This window comes from Balaenoptera acutorostrata, chromosome 3 (assembly GCF_949987535.1).
Source record: "Balaenoptera acutorostrata chromosome 3, mBalAcu1.1, whole genome shotgun sequence".
NCBI lineage: Eukaryota > Metazoa > Chordata > Mammalia > Artiodactyla > Balaenopteridae > Balaenoptera > Balaenoptera acutorostrata.
This window is the reverse complement of record NC_080066.1, coordinates 124,097,838-124,120,002: the sequence shown is the minus strand read 5'-3', so window position 1 is coordinate 124,120,002 and position 22,165 is coordinate 124,097,838. Positions and strand designations below refer to the sequence as shown.

General features: G+C 34.8%; 1 pseudogene; it reads right to left on the bottom strand.

The window, feature by feature from the left end:
* Positions 1-3,353: 3,353 nt before the first annotated feature.
* LOC103005842 (signal peptidase complex subunit 2-like) lies at positions 3,354-8,204 on the bottom strand (annotated as a pseudogene).
* Positions 8,205-22,165: the final 13,961 nt, after the last annotated feature.

The window sequence follows — 22,165 nt, the reverse complement described above, 5'->3', positions numbered from 1 at the left end:
GAATATATTTCTATATATGCCTTTAAATGCTATGACCAACACAATTTTTATGTGTTCTATCATATTTGACCATGCAATTGGAATGCTTACTTCTTTACCAACCTATCAGATTTTAAAATATATTGTTTTACTTGCTCCATTGCAGCAGATATAGTTCAGCAAAATAGTTATTTGTAATTATTTCCATAAATGTTAAAAAATGCATGGGCTAAACCAATGTTTTACACTGCTGTGGCCTAACATATGATATCCACTAGACATATTTTTTCTTTTGAGCTAAATTTAATACAATTTTTGATAGAACTAAACAATTAAAAGATGAATGCTGGATAATAAAAAATAAAAAAATTGTAAGTTTAGAAGGCTCTATAAATGAGTAAAGTTCTAATATATATACAACTTTTATCAATTATGTAAGTCTCTGAGGAAAAGATACCTGAGATATTCTGGAAAAGGGAATATTGATAAAACAGTCAACTCTAACACCTTTAAAATGTTTTGTTTTAAATTTATATAGATAGAAATATGTAAATAACATAACTGAAAATTAAAATGCATATTTTCAAAAATACTGGCAAATTCAGATATGACATAACTCAAGGTTCTGTTTTTTTGGAAACAACTATATATTCCCCAAAAGGCATTAAATTTCCTCAGAAGACCAGTACACCTGTGAGAAAGTGATGCCGGAAGTGCATCCTCTGTACACCGATGGTTAATCGAATCTCAAGACAGAGTTTTGGGTGAGGTAGAAAAGAATAGCTTTGTTGCTTTGCCAGGCAAAGGGGAACACAAGCGGCCTCCTGACCTTGAAAATATGTGTCCCCACGTGGGAGAATTTGATGAAGAGTTTTATAGCAATGGTTCAAGGGTGGGGTTGCTGATAAAATTAGGGTGTGTGCAGGGCCTCCACTCCTTTAGTCTGGTCTCAGGTAATCTTCTTGATGAGCTTCTCTGGTAACTTTAATGTAGCCTCAGGTGACCTTTCTCCGGTATGAAGAATGCTGACATCTTAAAGAGTTTAAAGGAATTGTTATGTGTATTCCTTGAGGTGGGACCAGGACCCTGAATCTGCCCTTTGGAACTCAGGGAAGGTCATGGAGGCTGGAGGTCTGTTCCCTACAGGAAATGGGGGACAGAAAGTCTTCCATGCCCAGGAACCCCACAGGGTTTTGCTCGGTTTCAAAAGAACCATCAAAAAAATCAACATCAGGCACTGTGGACACTTATGGTAGCATGGCCAGTAGTTTCTCTGAAGATCGTCATGGAGAATCTCTGAAATTCTGTCACCAGTCAAGATTCTCCCTAACTGGTACATTAATAAAGTAAAAAGAAAGTTTTATTTAGGATTGTTTGTCAAGAATAGTTTTGAATTGTCTGCAGCACCTAAAAAAGAAAGGGCTTTAAATGAGGGTAATGCACTGCTACTTCTTCTCACGAGTTGGGAATGATTTAAATGCATAATTACAATGTTTAACTGGGAGGTAGCCTAATACATTGGAAAAGCAAAACATCCATTGAATGAAGTGAGTTCAGCAATGAGTGTATTTTTCTATGTGCTGGGTGCAGGTGACCACCTGAAATAGATGAGAAATAATTTTGATCATGGAAAAATAAAAGAACTCAGAAGATATAGTGAGATTTTCTAGGAAATATTTAATAATGTCAAATAGACTTTCATATTTGGCTCATTGATTACTTTTAATATTTTTACTCTTTAGTAGAAAACTCAGATTTCACCAGGACACAATCTAACACAGCATTAAATTCTTTCATGCTTCTGAAAAGTTTGAGCTATATATTTTGGATGCAGAATTACTGCTTGCATAGCACAATACAGATCTGACCACCCATGTAGAGAAGGCTGGTGTTGAAGAATCCCCAAGAAAGATAGGAGACAAAGCTAACCTTTCAGAGTATCTTGATGGTTATCAAACATTACATGGTGTGAAGAAAAAGGGAGTGGCGTCAAGCAACATTGCTATTGCCTGATACTTTTAGATAATTATGTCAATATGGAAGGGAGAACACCAAGAGCCCTGGGAGGAGGTGTATGTATGCCTGCGTGGGGCAGAGTTGTCTTAAAATATATTAAGACAAAATGATATTGGAACAAGTGGATTCTCTCTTTTTCATTAACTGCCTGTGTGAAGTTTACCAAGTTACTCTGACTTTCTGAGCATTATTTCTAAAATCCAAGATTGAATAATTAAATGATATCTCAAGTTTATTACTTTGAAAATTCTGTTATTTTAAAATTCTCAGTTTTCACTTGTTCATGTGTTCTGGCATAGAAATCTGATTCTTTAGTTATAAAGTAAGTCATGGAGATGTAATGCATAGCACGTTGACTATAGTTAATTATGCTGCATTGTATGTATAAAACTTGCTAAGAGAGTAGATCTTAAAAATTCTCATTATAAAAAAAATTGTCACTATGTGTGGTGATGGATGTTAACAAGACTTATTGTGGTGATTATTATGCAATATATACAAACATTAAATCATTATGTTGCACACCTGAAAGTAATATAATGTTATATACCAATTACATCTCAATTAAAATAAAAGACGTCTTTTTCTTTAAATATAACAGCTAGGTAGAACATCTTTGTTCTGTAGATTTAAATACTCTATTTAAATACTATTTTAATTCACAATTCTTGACTTTTCTTTCATTATATTTTTTCACATCTTTCCTTTTATTGAAAAAAATTTTAGAAAATGGCAGTTAAAGGGCACACACAAATCAACAGAGATATATTAGTGGACAACCTAGGCAAGATAAAACTAAAAAATGCCATTAGCTTCTTTAATTGGTTAAAAGCACAAAATGTAACAGGCAGAAAATTTGTTTTAAATTAAAAAGCTGTGGGTTTTTTCCCCCAGTTCTCCCCAAGTCAGATATATACACACCCACAAAAATAGTGTGTGAAGGAAAGCTGACATACACAAGAAGTTGTAACCTGAATTAAGGGAAACAGCCATTGAAGCAGGTATTAACACAATAAAGTCAGCAACAGGTTAACAGTTTTCAAAACTGAGTCCTCAAATACTGCATGACACAAAGCTATACCATATAAAGTACTGCTAGGTATGAAGGAAGGAGTCTGTACCACTTTTAGCAAAAATGCTTTTCCAGAGAAGCAAATCAAAACAACACAATCAGCAAACTAAAGAAGCTATAGCTAGGTATTAGAGCTACAACTTCTCATATCTGACCTAGAAAGTCCTATTTATCCAGAATAGACTAAATTTTCAGGACAAATTAGGGACTTTTTTTTTTTAACATTTCTTACTTTATCCATTTTAAGTTCTGTTTCTTTCTCCCATACCCCTTAATTCAGCATGATTCAGCAGAAAGATGGCTGGTTATAGAATTGGCTATTTTTTTTCTCAGTGGTGAGACTGACATTGAGCCTGGATATTTCAGGCTTGTATGCATCCATAACAGTGTTCTGCTGTGGTCAAAATCTTAACAATGAACTTGGTGAACTCGGCTTCCCATTGCTGCTTTGTTCTTCCACTGATGAAGGTCAGCTTTAGAGTGTATTTGTCACCGAACCTTTTGAGAATGGACCAAATATCATCAGGATACATCCCTGTAGAATCTTTCCTGGGGCCACAGGAAAGATGCTCTTCTCCTTATATGAGGTATAAATGGTCAGGATCTGCATCATCACAAAATAGGATATGATGCACAAAGCCAGAACAGGCTAGGACTCTGGGTCCAAATCAAAGCCACCGTGGCAAAGAAGCAAGAAATGGTACAGATGGTGAGGCAACCATCAGTTAGACCAAAATTCTCCACATACTTGTACATTTTGGCAGAATCATTCAAATAATTTTTCACAGCTGACACATCCCATTTGTCAGTTTTTACAGGCTTATCATCAATCTTCCACTTGTCCAACAAGCCACTATGGCTACTGCTTGTCCCATAGCTGGGGCTGTTGTCGAATCCCAGTTCGTGTGCCTGACACACAGTGAGGCCCAACAAACCAAAACATTGGAGTTTGAAGGGGAGAAAGGTTTATTGCAGGGCCAAGCAAGGAGAATGGGGTGGCTCGTGCTCTAAAGACCTAATCTCCCTAATAGTTTTTGGGGAAGAGATTTTATAGACAAGATTTGGGGGGAGGTCTGCAGAGTGTGTGGCGTTCCTCTGATTGGTTGGTGGTGAGGTAACATGGTGGTGTTCCAGGAATCTCAGTCATCAGCCTTCTAGTTCCAACCAGTCTGGGGTCCACAGGCTGTGCTCAGCCTAAAGTTACCATCCTCCACCTGGGTGGGGGCCTTAGTTCCTGTAGAAGAACTTAGAGACATGTACCAAATTGTTATGCATATCCCCTGAGGAGGATCCAGAATGAGGCCCCACCCTGCACTATTGTTTCTTTCTGCATTGCCTTACTCCCCTAATTAGTAACTGTTTGAATCTGCCCTTTGGAACTCAGAGAAGGTCTAGGAGGCTGAAACATTTTCCCTACAAACAGGAAGTTGGGGAGGAGGACTTCCCTGACGGGCCAGTGGTTAAGACTCCGTGTTCCCAATGCTGGGGGCACGGGTTCGATCCCTGGTTGGGGAACTAAGATACCACATGTTGTACTGGACAGCCAAAGAAAAAAGAAAAGAAATGGGGAGGCACATAAAGGCTCTTGTACTTGGGAGGGGCCAACAGTGTCCTGCTCGGTTTCAATCCCCAGTTTTATTTGATATTTCTCAATCTTGAGGAGAATAAGTGTTGGACAAGAAAAGGAATAACATTTTGGATAGAAAAGTTAATCATAAACTCAGCAGAGGAACTCAGTTTTAGTGGGACTCATGTTCAGGGCCACTGTCAGCCCCACTACTATCTCTGCCACCATCTTGTCTCTTTCTCATTATTTATTTCAGTTGATTCTTCGACTACATTTTATACAACTGAACCTGCACAACCACACAGGCACACAAATACATTCTCATGGTAAAAAATTCTTTGAGCTGCATTTTAAAATAACAACTGAAAAGAATGTAAATATATATGTATCTATTTAAACTACTCAAAATTTTGAAAATAAATTACTTTAAATAAGTATTTCAGTAGACAAGAAGATGTTGCTATTTAAAATATATTCAACAATTAATAGACTGAGTAAAAGGAAGGCTAAAATTTTGATTCAGGATGAAATTTTTGTCTAAATGAGTTAAGTATGAATGGTATTCCTAAATTGTGAATATAGTAATTAATTCATTTTTCTGCTTTGGAATCTCGTAAGTGTCAGTTCAATTTACAAAGCTATACTCAATTTATTTACAAATATTTGTATTATCCCACTGCTTATCAAATTCAGTTACTATCCAACCAAGTAGTAAAACTACCTGTTGTCTTTTTTTATTGCTTTTAGTGTCTTTGAAACAACATTAATTTTCTCCTGAAAAATAACATTTGTAATTTCTATATAGATGGATCCTACTAACACTGGATGATGTGAAGGACGACACTTTTAGTCCATATTTGTGAATCAGATAATACTATACCAATTAGATAAATTCTGACAAATTTCATTTGATACTATGACATAGAAGTTCAGTTTATGTTGGCTGATTATACATGAGTGTATATATGACTATATATGAGTGTATATATGATTATATATAAGTGTATATGTTTGTATATGCATATATACACACCCATATGTATGTGCACACACACAAGGTGATCACACCTATAATTTTATAAGTATAATTTGTAAAGTCATAGATGTTTAAGGGTTGTTCTAACAAGCAGATAATATTCAAACATATTCTTACAATTTTAAAAATTAATGTATACAAATTATTGCATGTCAGAATTTCCTTGACAGATTGCTATAATACCAAATGGATATATAGGACAGCTGTTGCTATAGCAACAGGATAGGCTTAGGGAACCAAATACAGGATAATTTTTTTAAAATGATCGTACCCATTCACCTCAATCCACATACATGATAATTTTTTCTTCTGTATATACATTACTGGCTATACATTATTATCAGTGACTTAAAAAATAAGGTTTGCTTGTACTTCTCTGATATATTTATATATAAGTACATTCTAAAAACTTAAAAAATTGAGACTTTGGTTTTCTGCTGATTATTTGCTCTTGTTTATGTTATGGTTTGATTTTCTTGAATAACTGTTATATAGACACATGATAGATATAGAGATTTATATTTTTGTAATTTTGTATGCAGGTTAATTCTTATCATTGAGAGAATAAAACTATATATCTCAATTTCAGATGTATATATATAGATAGATATAAATATAGATATAGATATGTTCTAAACATTAACATAATTGACATTTGGGACCAAGTAAATTGGTCCTCTTTATTAGGGGAGGCTGTCCTGTGCACTCTAGGATGTCTAACCGCATCCCTGGTCTCTATCCACTAAATGCCAGTAGCATTAGTGGATGCTATTAGTGGATCCCCCACCACTCCCAATTTCGAGAAGCAATGAACGTATATAATTCAAGCAATGTATACCAAAGATGTCTCCAGATATTGCCAGATGTTCCCTTGGAGACAAATTGGCCCCTGTTGTGAAAAGCTGGTCTAATGTTTTAAAAATATTCCATACCAGCCAAATATATATTAAAGATTATCAGCAATAGATTAAATATTTAAGCATTTGAACTATTTGAAAAATCCACATCTTTGTCTGATGAATTTTCATGGACTCTTCCAATCATTCAAATCTTGGGTCTTTAAAATATTTTAAAATATTAGATAAATAAGCAAATTTTCTTTCCTATAAACAAGTCTTTTAATAATATGTAGTAAGAAAAACATAATATATAAGTTAGGAACTTTAAATCATCTACGATTTTATAATATTTACAAGCTAATTAATTAACTTGCCTTGGTTTTATGTATGCTGGTAGATGACATGAGATTCCTTAATCTAAGATGGGCAGTTTATTGCTAAAGCAATAGCAGTAGCCAGAGAATCAGTTTTATTTGTGCTAGATTTCTGAGTTCCAGTTCCTACAGGGAGACCCAAAGACTCAGAGGATAACTGTACAGGTGGGGTGGATTGTATTATAGGAAAGGAATGCTGAGTTTAGAGAATTCAAATCTCTTCTAATGGGGAATTAGTATGCCTGCCCTTTGATCTAGAGGGTGACAATATCTCTATTTTCAATCCTGTTTGCTATAAAAATGTCCTTTAAAAAAGAAATCTGGAAGAAAAGGCAGTCAGTTCTTTGCTTACAAATATACAAAACATAAGAGACCCAGGAAGAATTGTTTCCCAACAGGTACTGCATATAGATAGATTACATGAAACATAAACTTGAATTTAATTATTGCTAAATAAATGCTGAAACAATTTGAAATCAAATTTGACTGACATGTACTGATTTTATCATCAGGACAAAGATATATAAAACCTATATAAAATAAATAAATACAGGCCCCAAATTTTAAAACACAAGTAATTGTGCTTTTAATTACCTGCCTTTTTTCCACTTCTAGAAAAAGAATATCCTGTGGTATTTACAGAATCAATCAGACTTGGGAGCTAGCCTGTCTGGATTCAGATTCTGGGTTAGCTACTTAACAGTGATATGATGTTAGAAGAGTTTTCTTTCTTTAGCTATTCATTGTTCAACTTCAGTATTTTCTGTAAAAGAGAGAAGATACTAGTACTCATAGCACCAGCTGTTGCTAAAATTATAAGTGGTAATTCACGTAATGCATATCGTGTAGAACAAAATAAATAATAAATGCTACTTATTGTTATTTCTTCTTTATTTTATGAGTGAATTCAGTGTGCAAGTCACTGAAGCAAACATTGAATATGCCAAGATATATAAGACACAATCCTTGTTCCTAGGAAGATGATGGTTATTGGATGAGAGAAACAGTCACCAAAAGTTATTTTTATTTTTTTACATATGGTAAAGATATATAGAAAGTACTGTATTTTTATTAAGAAGATTCACAACTTTCTATGCTATATAGGTAAAGAGAAATATAATTTATATATTTTTAAGAAAAGATTCAATGGATATTTTAATTTAGCCTAAAAAAACAAGTATTTCATTTTTCACAAAAACACAAAAATAAACCATATTTTGTACTATGGTGTTTTGGAGATTGAATAGTAATTACAATGAGATAATGTCATTGCTTTATTTTTTTAAACCATTTAACTTAGACTTACCGTTAGAATACTCATTCTAAAATTTGACTATGCTGTATATCTTGCTTTATTCTAGCAATTTAGGGAAATAAGAGCAGATGATTCTAACATTTATTTTATTACTGTCTCCTCAAAACAATTTTAAAGGTTTTTTCCTTTTTTATCTGATTTCTTGGAAAATAAATTTATATCTAATTGGGCCTTATATTTAAGTTTTTGTTCTTCTGAATATCTTTGTGCTCTTTCTGGGTTTAGTTGCAGGCTCTGTATTTTTTTTTTTTTTTAAATCTCTAACTTGTCCTTAGCACTAATATTCCAAAAAAATACAAGTGAGCTTAATGTTTTCTGATATCACTTCACTTTTTTTTTTTTTTTGACAATTTGGCATACGCTGTTTCTTTTACTTGAATTATCCTCCACCTTCATGATTCAGTTCACACAACTCAGCAAAAATTCTCCTTGATTATCTTAATGCAAACCTAGCCCATATGAACTTCTATAACAATCTTCCATCTTTCATTCATTCATTTTTTTTCATTTAACCAATATTTGTTACACATCAACTATGTGCCAAACACTCTACAATGTACCTAAAAGGGAGATTAAATAAGACACCAACCCATCCTCTCCACGAACTTGAGATTTAGAAGTGAACATCGGTATTTCAACTCATTAGTTTCATTTCGTTTAATGACTTAAAGTAGATTGTTAGCCATGTGCAAAGGAGCACACAAAGGTGATGAATAAGCTTGTACTTGAAAATAATAAGATATAGTTAATAGATAAAACAGGAAATAAGTTCAAGACGGAGGAAGCAGAAGGGGGGAAAAGATAGAGAGTAGTTTAAGAACAGGGTATGTTTTATTGAAACCATAAGTTGGGTGTGTTTGGAATACAGGTTATGTGATAGGTGAGAAGTTGGCGTGGTTCTCTGGGTATTAGTTTAGGATGGGTCCAGTTATTGGAGAACTGACATTGCATGCTATTATTGTGTTAGATTTATTATTTGGGCAATTTTAAGTAAGATGTGACAAAATCACATTGATTTTGAAGGCATTTGACTCTGACAGTAATACAGAAACTATATATGGGGAAATCTGAGTTACTTAGAACAAGAACAGTTCTGTTTGTCTGATACTACCCTGACTAATGAAAAAAAAAAAAAAAAAAAGGACTATTCCCTTCAAAATGTGTTTTCTCAATTTCTCTTTAGGATTGTGTTTTGTACTCCCTTCCTTTTATTTTTTACCTCTTTATATAACAGACACAATGGAGATACTTGAGGTACTTAAGAAGAACAACTGCATGTGAGCAAGGGGAAGAATGGAAGGTGATGAAGTCAGGGGGTTAATGTGGAATTAATAATATATATTATATAATTATATGCAATATGTATTACAACACACACACACATGCAATTACAGAACTAGATCAAATATGTTTGCAATATCAAAAAATAGAAATAGACTATCTCACCTATTAAAATATTTGTTTTACATGTTATATATGATATATAATTTTATAATATTGCATATATTTACTTTATAGTCTCTTTGCTTTTGGTATGCAATATTTTTTGGTCTAGTAACTACTTTTATATTAATGTCTTATAAATACACATACTTCCTTGTTGTATAAGATATTGTATATTGGCTTAACAGACATTAATAGATTTACATAGAAATTTCTTCTTCTACCTTATTTTTTTCTAAATATCTGATTTAAAATTTTTTTCATTCCACTTTAATATCTGTAAGGCAGCCAATTCTACTATTTATTTATTCTAGCAATTATCTGTTTTTCCTAGTTTTTTTTTTATGTATTGGAGACTGTAATATTTGCATCCATTGCCATCACTCATTCCTAGATTCTTAAAAACATTAAATGCTCACTTCCAGAACACATAATAAATCGTCTTCAAATTTTTCTTACTTACCTATATCTTATTCTAAGAAAGGGTGTATAAGATCAGTATTCCCTGAGTTTTTGCATTTTTATTGTCTGTTTGTTTCATTTATTCTTGAAAGATACTACTGCTTGATAGAAAAACCAGCTATCCTAAAAATGTTACACCATTCTGTTTTGGAATAAAATGTTGCTTTAAAGAACTGATTTTCTTTCCTGTATAAATCACTTGATATGGACATCCAAAATTAATTTTTGATTTTCTTCAAAATGTTTCTGTGTGTTTTAAAATCAACTTTTGTACTGTTACTTGGTTAATTTCCACCTTTTGTTACTATATATATATAGGTGAATGGGTAATAATTCTTACTGATTTTTCATGCTTAAATGAGTTGTGTTTTCCTAGGTTATGAGGAGGTACTTAAAGTGATAGAACAGGTTAGCTTTCCCAGTCTAATAACTAATGTACAGATTCCTCCCTTTGTATTTTTACCATGAGGTATTGAAAAAATGTCTCTTTGTGAAGTCACATCTCTATCCCTCACAGGTAAATCAATTCAAAGGTACTTTCTTTGTACCATTTTTATCTTCCAGAGCTCTACAAACCTTTGCTTTTAAATGGGTCTCTTGTTTCTGAAGAATGTATTTTGCTGCTATACTACGTTCTGAATTTATCATCCTCTGAACCTCTCTTCCTTCATATTACTTCTGTATATCTGGGAGGCCCAGCATTTGTGCCCACCACTTCTGCTGCCTGCAGTTTGTGGTAAATTTCTATCAATTGGAAAGGAGGTAGTTTTATCTGCACTTTCCAACAGCTTTAAGCTGGTGTGGATTTTGAATTTTGTCAGTTTTCTCAGATTTGTTCACCTGGTAGCTACTCAGCCAAGAACCTTTCTTTTGGGGTATAAATTTTATTGGCAATACCTTCAGTCTGAGACTTGTTAGATCTTTCAGTATTTCCCTCTATCACTTCTACAGAGAAGTTGCTGATCCTGGTCACATATGCCTATGTTCAAGAGTTGATGGGGGGGGCTTCCCTGGTGGCGCAGTGGTTGGGAGTCTGCCTGCCGATGCGAGGGACGCGGGTTCGGGCCCTGGTCTGGGGGGATCCCGCATGCCGCGGAGCGACTGGGCCCGTGGGCCACGGCTGCTGGGCCTGCGCATCTGGAGCCTGTGCTCCGCAACAAGGGGGGCCGCGACGGTGGGGGGCCCGCGCACCGCGGTGGGGAGTGGCCCCCGCTTGCCGCGGCTGGAGGGGGCCCTCGCGCAGAGGCGGGGACCCAGCACAGCCAAAAATAAATGAATAAATAAATTAAAAAAAAAAAAAAAAAGAGTTGATGGGGTTCCTTCTTACCTAGTGTTGTTGAAGATGCCATATATGGATTTTTTTTTTTCCTTTTACTCTACAGCCCAGTCTGTCTGTTGACTATAGTAAAAAACAGTAATGTTTGTACTATATTTTTGTCAGTGGGAATCTTCAGTGGTATTAAAAGGCATGAAATTGGATGATGCAGCCTGGAAAGTAAACACAGATAAGAGGTCCCCAATAAACTGTTACCTATACGAATTGGAAAGTGGAAAGGACAGAGTAGAAGACAGCAGTGTAGGAAGTCAAAGAGTTGGCATTTTGGAAACCAAAATTTAAAATGTTTCAACGAGGGTATGCTGCTGATAGGTGAAGTAAGATAAAAACTAATACAAGATGGGATTGGTTTTATGTTAAAATAGTAAAACACCTCCATAAAAGTTTTAAAATCTGGTGTCACTCTGGTCGATATTGCAGATGCTCAACTCAAGGGTACCCTATATTTTTTAAGGATTGGTTGCCAATATTTGTCTTAAATATTATAAATGCAAATGATATTTGTGGATTTTCCAATTCATAAGTATTTCTAGACTCCACACTGGAATGAATCATAACCAATAAGTTAGCACAAGGAATAGAATTATGGTTTCATAATGAATTTTTTGTTGTATTGTGCCAGGTATTGATTAATCGCCCTTCAGCTCCACATTCACCCTGTCAGATTGCTCTGTGAAAATGATACTTGACATTTTAAATACTTTTTTTTCCATTCCAGGTGGCAGGAAGTTCTGTCAGTAGAAGGGGCTGAAGTGACATTCCAGGAAGAAGGGTTTTTTCTTCCCAGCACAGGTATGCTCACTCATAGCAAGCGACTCCTACAAGCACTTTCCCCTCTTCACTGCCCTTTCCTGTGGGACACGGTAGAACAGCACTAAGCAGCCAGAAGCTTCTCCCAGCGCTTAAGCCTTCACCAGGCTCTCTGGTAGCAGGCTCTCAGCTCCTTCAGTGCTTGTAAATTCTCCAGTTCCCAGCTCCTGCTGTGCAGGGCTCTGAGCACTCAGCTGTGGGCACCCTCCCCCACCACTTTTCCCGACCCTCAGGCAGTTTTATATTAGAGTCCCTCGGACCCCTGCATCATATCCGGCTTCCCCAGTGCCCTGCTTCTGCACTGCATGTCAGCCAGCAGCACCCAACAGGGAACGGCTTCCTCTACCCCAGAGGGTAGATTTCTGGCAGGTTCCACCACAAGTGGAACAACACAGGTACTTCTCTGCCATTCAGTGGGTCACAGGGGTGCTTTCTCCAAGACCCGGATGTTGGTCTAGGGGAAGCAGGAGTCTTCCATGGGCATTCTGTCTCAGCCCTAGGGTTAGTGACTGCTTTTTCTATAATTAGAGTTTCTTTCTTAATAGTCAATCCCTCCTTACTCTAATACTCTAATAATTAATAATTCTTGATATTAAACTTCCCTGTTCAAATTATTGTGTTGTTTCTCTCTCCTGATTGAACATTAAGTATGTTTGCAAGACAATGCAAAATTCAGAGTCCACAATTCCATTTATTGATCTTGTACCATAAGTTTAAATTTGACTCTCTCAGTATTTTAGCATCATTATGGTTGTAAGCCTAATAATCATCACCATATTTTGTATTGCGTATATAACATGAACCTGGCACTGTTTTAATACATTCATATGGTTATCAAGTCAATTAATCTTTACAAAAAACATCTAAGAAAGATAATATTGTTTTCCTTTCTTTAACAGATGGATTAACTGATAGTAGGTAGGTTAAATAACTTTGTCCAAGATTATGTATCTCAGTTAAGTGACAAAGCTGAGATTCACATACAGTAGGTCTGGCTTCAGAGTCTATGTTATCAACACTATGTGTAATTCAATTATTTTTCCTTTTAAATATGTGTTTGTAACAGGGAAGAGCCAAATCTGACTACATGTTGGATCTGTTTCGTTTACTTTAACCTTTGCTTTCTGCTGCTTTTGTTCACTTAAAGGATACTGTCTATACATAATGACCTGCCTCGGGGAACCCTGCCCCTCTGCCTGAATGTTAAACCAAAGTGCCTTTGTTCAGGGAAACATCCGGACCCTGTCCATCTGTGGATGGTTGCAAGAAGAAATTAACACATTCTCCTCCCCAAGGCTGGCCATTCCATCTGATATTTGCAAAATTTATGGCCTTTTTACTTCCTCATCTCCTCCCCCTCTCTGTGCTATAAAAGAAGCTGGCATCCAAACCCTGATAAGATGATTATTTTGAGACGTTAGTCTGCCATCTTCTCGGTTTGACGGCTTTCCAAATAAAGTAATATTCCTTCCTCAACACCCCATCTCCGATTTATTGGCCTGTTGTGCCGTGAGCAGAGCGAGCTTGGACTCAGTAACATGTTTATTTTCATTATAGTTAAAAACTAACTGGAAAAAAATGCAGTGTATCCAAATTTCACAAGTCACATACTCAGCTAATTGACTAGCAAATTCTTACTGTCCTGGATTTTCCTTCCTGAGACCTACCACTTATCAGTATTTGGTTTTTGTGTAACTAAGTATGTGTTTTCTGCCTCACTGTAGAATATAAGCTGCTTGTGGAAAGAGTCATGCCCATCTCATTCTTCTTTAAAGCTTATTAGCACAGTGCCTGCTTGCATTTTATGAATAAATGCATAATGGAAAATAAATAATTCTCCCCAGTTTTATTTTTATAATTCGTACCTTTAATCTGGAGTAAATTTTTCTTTGGGGGAGAAAAATCTGTTTTTACACGTATGAACAATTAGACTGCACTAAACTTTTAGTTCTTCTCTCTTCACAAGGTATGTTAACACCATTCTCTTAAAGGAAGTTCTATTATTTTACTATTAAAGTACTGTCTATATTTGATAGTTTCTAAACAGTTTGTGCTCAGTAAAATTTGTTGATGGATTCTTTAATCTACATTTTTAACTCTAAACAAGAAAGTGTAATGAAGTAATACAATGCATTGCATTTTCTAGGTGTCAGTGCTTGGAATTATGTGTTCCTTCTAATGATGCTATGTTGAGGAAATGGAATGTAAAGTATCATTTTGAGCCCATAAATGTGGCATGTTGCATAATGAAAAAGAAAAAGTGGCAGTTGTTCAGAGAGATGTTGGTGGAGCCTTACAGCAGAATTGTGACAAAGAATACTGAGGGCGAGCTAGAGGATATTTTAAGCCCTGCTCTCATCTCTTTTATTTGTTTCTTCTCTAGTTCCATGTTTTAATTAAAAGAGTAAATTGAAACAGCCTGAATCTTTTAGCACCAATGTTCTCAAGGGATGTTACACAGCCAATTGGGTTAAGAATCAGGCATCTACAACATAGTTTTCAGCCAACTAGTCAATGATTAGCACTCTGGCCCTGGATAAATTTCATAATCCCTTTGCAACAGTTTCAATACTGGCAAAGTGTAATGGCAAGTTTGTCAGCTCACATTCCACTCACTAGGAATAAAACATCTCAAAGCAACACACATGACAAAGGACTTCTGGATTCACTCCAAACCCAATACTACAAAGGAACATAGTTGACAGATCTTGATGATTATTTCAAATCAGGATACAAGAATTGTATTAATACTTAAGGGCCTGTAGAAACATTTAATCAAATAATAATGAACATGCAATATTTGGTTGAACAGTAGACTTATACGTATATATGGCAAATAGATTAATCACTTCAGCAGACCAGCTCATTGACACTTTTCACTTTCATTTACCTATTTCTATGTAAGCAATTTGTGAGATTTATAATTTCAGATATGAATGTGGCTTAAAACATCAAGTTGAATTTTGATTTGGACAGCTATGGCCTTCATAAAATTGTTACAGACACATTTTTCTTTAATGTACTCAAGGATCTAAAACAAACAAAATCTACAATTAAAAAATATATATATTATCAAATTAAAGCAAAAACAATCTGTTAGATAAAAGCAACAAAAAAGTTCCAGTTTCTTTACATGCCCTTTTCATATATATTGCTATGGATATTAACTTTGGTTAGATTCCTTGTTCTTACATTATTTTTAAGTAAAGTGGACCTGAAAGCAAAGATCCTGAGGGAATAAGACAGAGGGTGTACTTAAGAAAAAATATTACATTGTATTACTGCTCAACAATGTTTATTTTGTTTGATACCATGTAGATTTGGAGGAAAACCCTACTATTGCCCTTGTATTTTCCTAACTTTGAACATCATAGATTTGCTTTCACCTCTTTTTAAAGTTTACATAGATGCAGTTATACAAACTATACTCTTATGTATGTCTTCAATCACAACGTTGTATTTGTGAGATTAGTAATATTGCATGAAGTAGTTCAGTCGTTTTTATTGCTAAAATCTAATCTATTAAAGTTAAAACAATTTATTTACCCATTAAAAAAAAAGCAACAAAGTATTCCCCCCAATTCCTTGTTCTGATGGAACTGTACAAGTAATACTAAGGCAGTTCAGATATATATTTTCAAGAAAATCTGCACATATGAATTTCTGTTTAACATATTTATGTAATAATACCTTCTGAATAAACCCATGCCATCATTCATGAGTGGATTCTCTTAAATTGTATAACCCTAGTATTAACACTCTGAAGAACTGGTATTAAAGCAGAGCTGGACTGACCTCTATTCCTTCATCTCCTTTCCTTATACTTCAAATCACTTTTATATTCTGGCTCATTTATGTTTCATAGCTAACATCTTATGTGTGTGTGTGTCTGTATGCTTTAATGAGGAATAAAAAGTTACTTCAACCAGAAGACCCAGATTGGGTTCAACAATCTAGAATTCCTACAGTGCTAGGGAAAAACAAAAAACAAAAAACCAAAACTTACTTAATGAAGTAAAATAACATAGGCATGATAAAGAAGAAAAAATTTTAAAACTTAGAAAGTAAAAAGGAAAGAAAGGAAGCAGAGAAAAAATGAAGATAGGAAGGAAGTGGGAGAGAGAAAAGGAGAAAAAGGATATCATGATTCCTATCAAAAGACAGAATTTATATTTTTAAATACTTTGAGTTGTTTAAGTGACTGTTTGCCTAAGCTAGAGTCATTCTCTTGTAGACAAAATATACTTGTAAGTAAACAGATGGTTAAGGGAAAGGTGAAGAATTGCTCCCATTGTAAGTCACAGGTTTCAGCAGACTGTGAGATATCTTTCCTTTTTTGTGTAAACTTTTTGTCTCCACATGGTTTGACAAGATAGGCTTTAGACTTTCACCACACTAACAAGTCAAGAAAAGTGTGTACGCTAATTCTGTATATGCTACCATTCAGAGGGCTGTTCACATTCATTACAGACTAACTTGGTCTCACCCTTCAGGTCCTGTTTGATGTCGCACTATGCATCAAGCTTTCTCTGCACCCACAAATTCAGGTAGCGCATCCCACTTTATGACTCCATAAAACATTGTACTTCCCTGTGATATCATTTATCACTGTATATTGCTGATGTCTATTAACTTGCTTTTTCTCCCATTTAATTGTAAGCTAAGCACTAAGGCTATAAAATAATGATAGTGATATGTTTTATAATATATAAAACTTCCTTTATGCCAAGCACAGTTCTTTACACAAATTATAGTCCTAAATTCTTTACATTCATTGAATCCTCACAATGACCCTGGAAGTTAGGTGATATTATTATCTTCTATTCATTAAAGAGAGGGAAACAAATAGAGGTTACATAATTTGCCCGGGGCAGCTAGTAAGTGATTAAGACAGGATTCTCACACAGAAAAGCTGGTACCAGAGACTTTGATCTTAACCATCATAATATTTTGTTCATTATTTTAGCCCTAAGTCACAGCATGAATGTCTGGGACATAATATGCACTCACTAGATATTGCTCGAAAAATAATAACTCTACTATCAATATTTGCAAATGAAAACTATATGAAAAATAAGTCTTGTATCTTCAGGTATTTTTATTGTCAAAATTTCTCTAAGGATTCTATTTGCTCTACTAGCATTTTGCCATCAAAAATGCATTATCTTCCCTTAAATGTATGTTTGAGTTTTCTGTTCTGTTTTTTTTTGCTAATTATCTAGACTAGAGGGCAAGGAAAAGAATATCAAAGCAACATCTTGTGTAGAGGAATAGTCTGTGGAATTATGCACATGATGATCTTCCCCTGAAAAAGAAGTAAAATTACAGTGTGTTTAAAGTTCATTCACCCATCTCTTAATGCATAAATCTATTCAAAAAATGTTAATTGAACATTTTTAAGCCAGATAACATTTTAAGCCAGATAACATGTTGGACCTTGGACATGTTATGCTTTATAAGAATGAGTTATAAAGCATAGTCTTTCCCTCATGAAACTTAGTAGACTAGGGATGCAAACAAACATAAGTAAAATAAGAAGATATACATGTAATTCTAAACCCTGACAATGTTCTGAAGGGAAATATGCATAATTGACAAACCATGTATATATGGGGAGCTCACCCTAGGCTGTGAAATCAGGGAAGGTCCTAAGTCAGGAAGAAGCAAGAGTAACTAAACAGCGTCTGGAAATGAACTTGGAGAGAATCCTGAAATTACATCACTAAGGGCCTCAGAGGCAGTGTTACTTGTTTTGTGCTTCCTTCTAAGAAAAACAGAAGAGAATTGATAAAGTTTTGGTCAAGGGATGGCATGGTGAAATTGGCATTTCAAAAGGACTGTTCTTGCTCCTGTGTGGAGAACTGATCTGGAATATTCAGCATATATTTATAGCTATTCTCTCCTGCTATTCACAGAAAAGACTATATAAAAGCTAAGTTTAGCAAAACTTTACTGACATTGTTATGCATTTATTAAATATGTGTCTATCTAGTCCTCAAATCACCCTCATCATTAATTCCATTTTTATAGGTGAGGAAAATGAAGCTAAGATTTTGTGTAACTTACCAAATGTAAATTTAGATAGTGTGAAATTTTGTCTCCCTTAAAGCATCTCTGGGCAGTGTCTTGACAGTGAAAACAGAAAGAATTACTTGAGTGCTATCTAGGAGGTATGGTATGCCAGACTTAGTGACAGATTGATTTGGGGAAGGTCAGAGTGGTGGAATGGGGAGAAATGTAGAATTGACTCCTAGGTTCTTATTTATGCAACTAGATATGGTTGGTGATGCTTACTGAGTTGGGGAAGAAGAATTAATCTTGCAGAGGAGATAAAAGTTTCAGCAATGGACATGATGTCTGTGGATGGTTTTGAGATGTTCAAGGTGCTGTCGCATGTGAGTCAGAGGTGAGACCTGTGACAAAGGAGTTCCTAAGCACTTGGGGGTCCTAAGTATTGATAGCAGTTGTTGGGAAGGGTAGCCAGTGACAAAGGTGTGACTTTCTTAAAGACAAGAATATCCACAGAAGTGAAACTAGGCCTACATTTTTAGAACTTCCGAGATTAAAAGTAGAGCTGTATGTTTGAGAAAAAGTGGCTATAGTTGTGGGAAAAGCTCAGGAAATTACAGATGAGAATGATTCAACTGGAAGAATTATCAAATGTGTAGAATAAAAATATAAAGTCAAGTTATATGAGAAATAAAATATATCTTTAAATTTCAAGTAATAGACGTAATTTCTGACCTTAATGATAGCTCTTTCAGTGTATCGATGGAAATAACAGGCAAGGTAAATTGAGAAGTGAGTGTCAGATAAAGAAATGGATACAGAATATGAGGAACGTGTAGGAATGCTTGATTTTTTTTTTAATTTAATAAAAACTTGCTGCATTTAAATTCTAAACGTGAAGGATAAGAGGCCAAGGTGAGGTTGAAGACAAAAGAGGTAGAGTCAATAATATACAGGTCATTATAGGGTCAGAGAAAATATGATCATGTGCCTAAGAAGAGGAACGGTTCTTCAAGTGAAACAACACTAAATAATAAATAACCATGTCTATATTTAAAATACAGAATGAATCAAAGAAAACTTTTCACTAGTATGTGCAATTACACTGAGAGTGTTTTATTTTCTAAATATAAGTAAACTCCATAGCTTAATCAAGTTAATATATTTGAGCAAATACTAAAGAGACCTCTGCACTTGTAGAGCTCTCTTCTGAAAGTTGTAGAAGACTAGTCTAGACAGATGTATGAGGAGACCAGTGTTAATGAACAAGAATAAGAATTTGTGGTATGACTTCAAACAGTAGAATCTCTGTAGTATATTTCTAGCTTGTTCACATAACATTTTAAGACCATTGATTTCCAGCAAGAAAAGTAAGCAAACTACCTGAAAATCAATGCTTTTAAGTAGTCAAGTTTCTTGTCCTAAAGAAATAAGTAGCTGCTTCCATCCAGACCTGCATGATATACAGGCCTTTAGAGTTTCTTCCACTGGGACCCCGGCTAGGAGAATAGGGAGTGTATTAACATTGTCATGCCTTTTTCCTATACTCTTGTTTGATTGTTTGTTTCCATTTGCATATTTATTTACTTATTAGGTTATAATATCCCCTACACACTAGCCTATCTTCTTTGAGGGCCTAGTATTGAGTACTCTATTTGGTTGACTTATGAAGATAGTACATGGAGGATTTGCATAAATGAACGCCTAATTCACGTTGCTTAAAAATCCATTCTCCAATAAGGTAGCTTAAGAAGAGTGATACAAAATCTTGTTCAAACAAAAAAAATACATGAAAACCCATGCATTTTTATAGGATAAAGACAGATAGGAAGATAAGTATTATATGCACAATTACAATAAACAGGTTTATAATAATATCGGTAAAACAGAATCACAAAAGTTTCTTATATGATGAATACAATAAATAATGGAAACAACTCTACCAAACTGGATTTCTTTGCAATTTTATAAATATCTTGGATTCTGATGACATTGAAGTTGATAAGCTAATAAACAGATTTAAAGATGTATATTTAACTTAAATATAATATTTTAACTAAAAAATGTATAAATGCACATTTTCCACCAAGCTTTTTATAGGTAAATAATTCCTTTTAACATGAATACATAGTAATAAAACTCTGGCAAAATTTTTGCAGAAAACACATGTACAATGTATCCTCTGCTATTTTCATCTTTTTTCTTTAGAAATGATCAAGAAATTAGACACTCATGAAATAATCTGTGTATAGAATTCTTATATTTTTAGTTAATTTGTCCATCCATTAAATACCTGGCATACATTGCTAGTTTGAAAGGCTTTTTCAAGTTTTTTCTAAATATTTCAACTGTGCTTTTAAGAGAACTAGGGGTCTCTCTTTTTTATTTATTTATGTAATTATTTGGTTGCACTGGGTCTCTTAGTTGCAGCAAGCAGGGTCCTTAGTTGCGGGAGGCAGGCTCCTTAGTTGCGGCATGTGGTCTCCTTAGTTGTGGCGTGCATGTGGGATCTAGTTCCCTGAGCAGGGATTGAACCCAGGCCCCCTGAATTGGGAGCATGGAGTCTTAACCACTGCACTGCCAAGGAAGTCCCTCAACAGTGATTTTATAGAAACACCCTATTTCTTTTCCAAATCCTAATTTATGTAATATTTCATGAGATAGTTTATAATATTTAATGAAATAACTATCAAGTAAATAACTCAACTAAAACTAACAAACAGATTTGAGAGCAGACATTTAGAAAATTCACTCTAAACTAATGGGATTAGAAGAGAGCATGAAGTATCCCATTATAAGTGGGTCATGTGAACAGTTTGCAAGGCAGAAATAGAGACACAGATGTAGAGAACAAATGTATGGACACCAAGGGGGGAAAGAGGGGTTGGGGGCTGGTGGTGGTGGGATGAATTGGGAGATTGGGATTGATATACCCTAATATGTATAAAATAGATAGCTAATAAGAATCTGCTGTATAAAAAAAATAAAATTCAAATTTAAAAAGCCTGCTGTATAAAAATAAATAACATTAAAAAAAATTTTTTTTAAGTGGGTCATGTGATTCATGAATATGAAACATTAATTAATTAATTAATTAATTAAATTTATTTAATTTTTGGCTGTGTTGGCTCTTCGTTGCTACACGTGGGCTTACTCTTGTTGCGGTGAGCAGGGGACCCTCTTCGTTGCGGTGCATGGGCTTCTCATTACGGTGGCTTCTCTCGTTGTGCAGCACGGGCTCTAGGTGCACGGGCTTCAGTAGTTGTGGCTTATGGGCTGTAGAGCGCAGGCTCAGTAGTTGTGGTGCACGGGCTTAGTTGCTCCACAGCATGTAGGATCTTCCCGGACCAGGGCTTGAACCCATGTCCCCTGCATTGGCAGGTGGATTCTTAACCACTGCGCCACCAGGGAAGTCCCAGCCTTGGTTTAAATATGTATTTATAGAACTAATATAATACTCGTTTGTCTTTAATGAAAAATGAATTACTTAATACCATCTATTATTTTACTCAGAAATATTAAGGAGCAGAAACACGTGAAGTAATTAAGAACCACCAATAGCCCATCACTTGTCAGTACACACTCTTCTCATAATGAGATATATCCTTCCTGTAAAACTCAGCTTTTAAAATTTTATTTAAAATATCTCCTAGAAAGAGATTTTGTAATCCAAGTTTCATTCTGAAAAGAATTTTAATCACATAATTATAAATAGTTGAAAATATGGATTTTATAAGGGAAATGTTAACAGGGTCTTAACTGCAGTGTTACAAATGTGATGCTGCAATAGGACAAACAGGAAATGAATTACAGTTATATGCAAAAATCATTATGCATTTTATAATGTCAAAAGATGAATATCTTTACTCATAGATAAATGACACTACAGATTGACATTTATTATCAT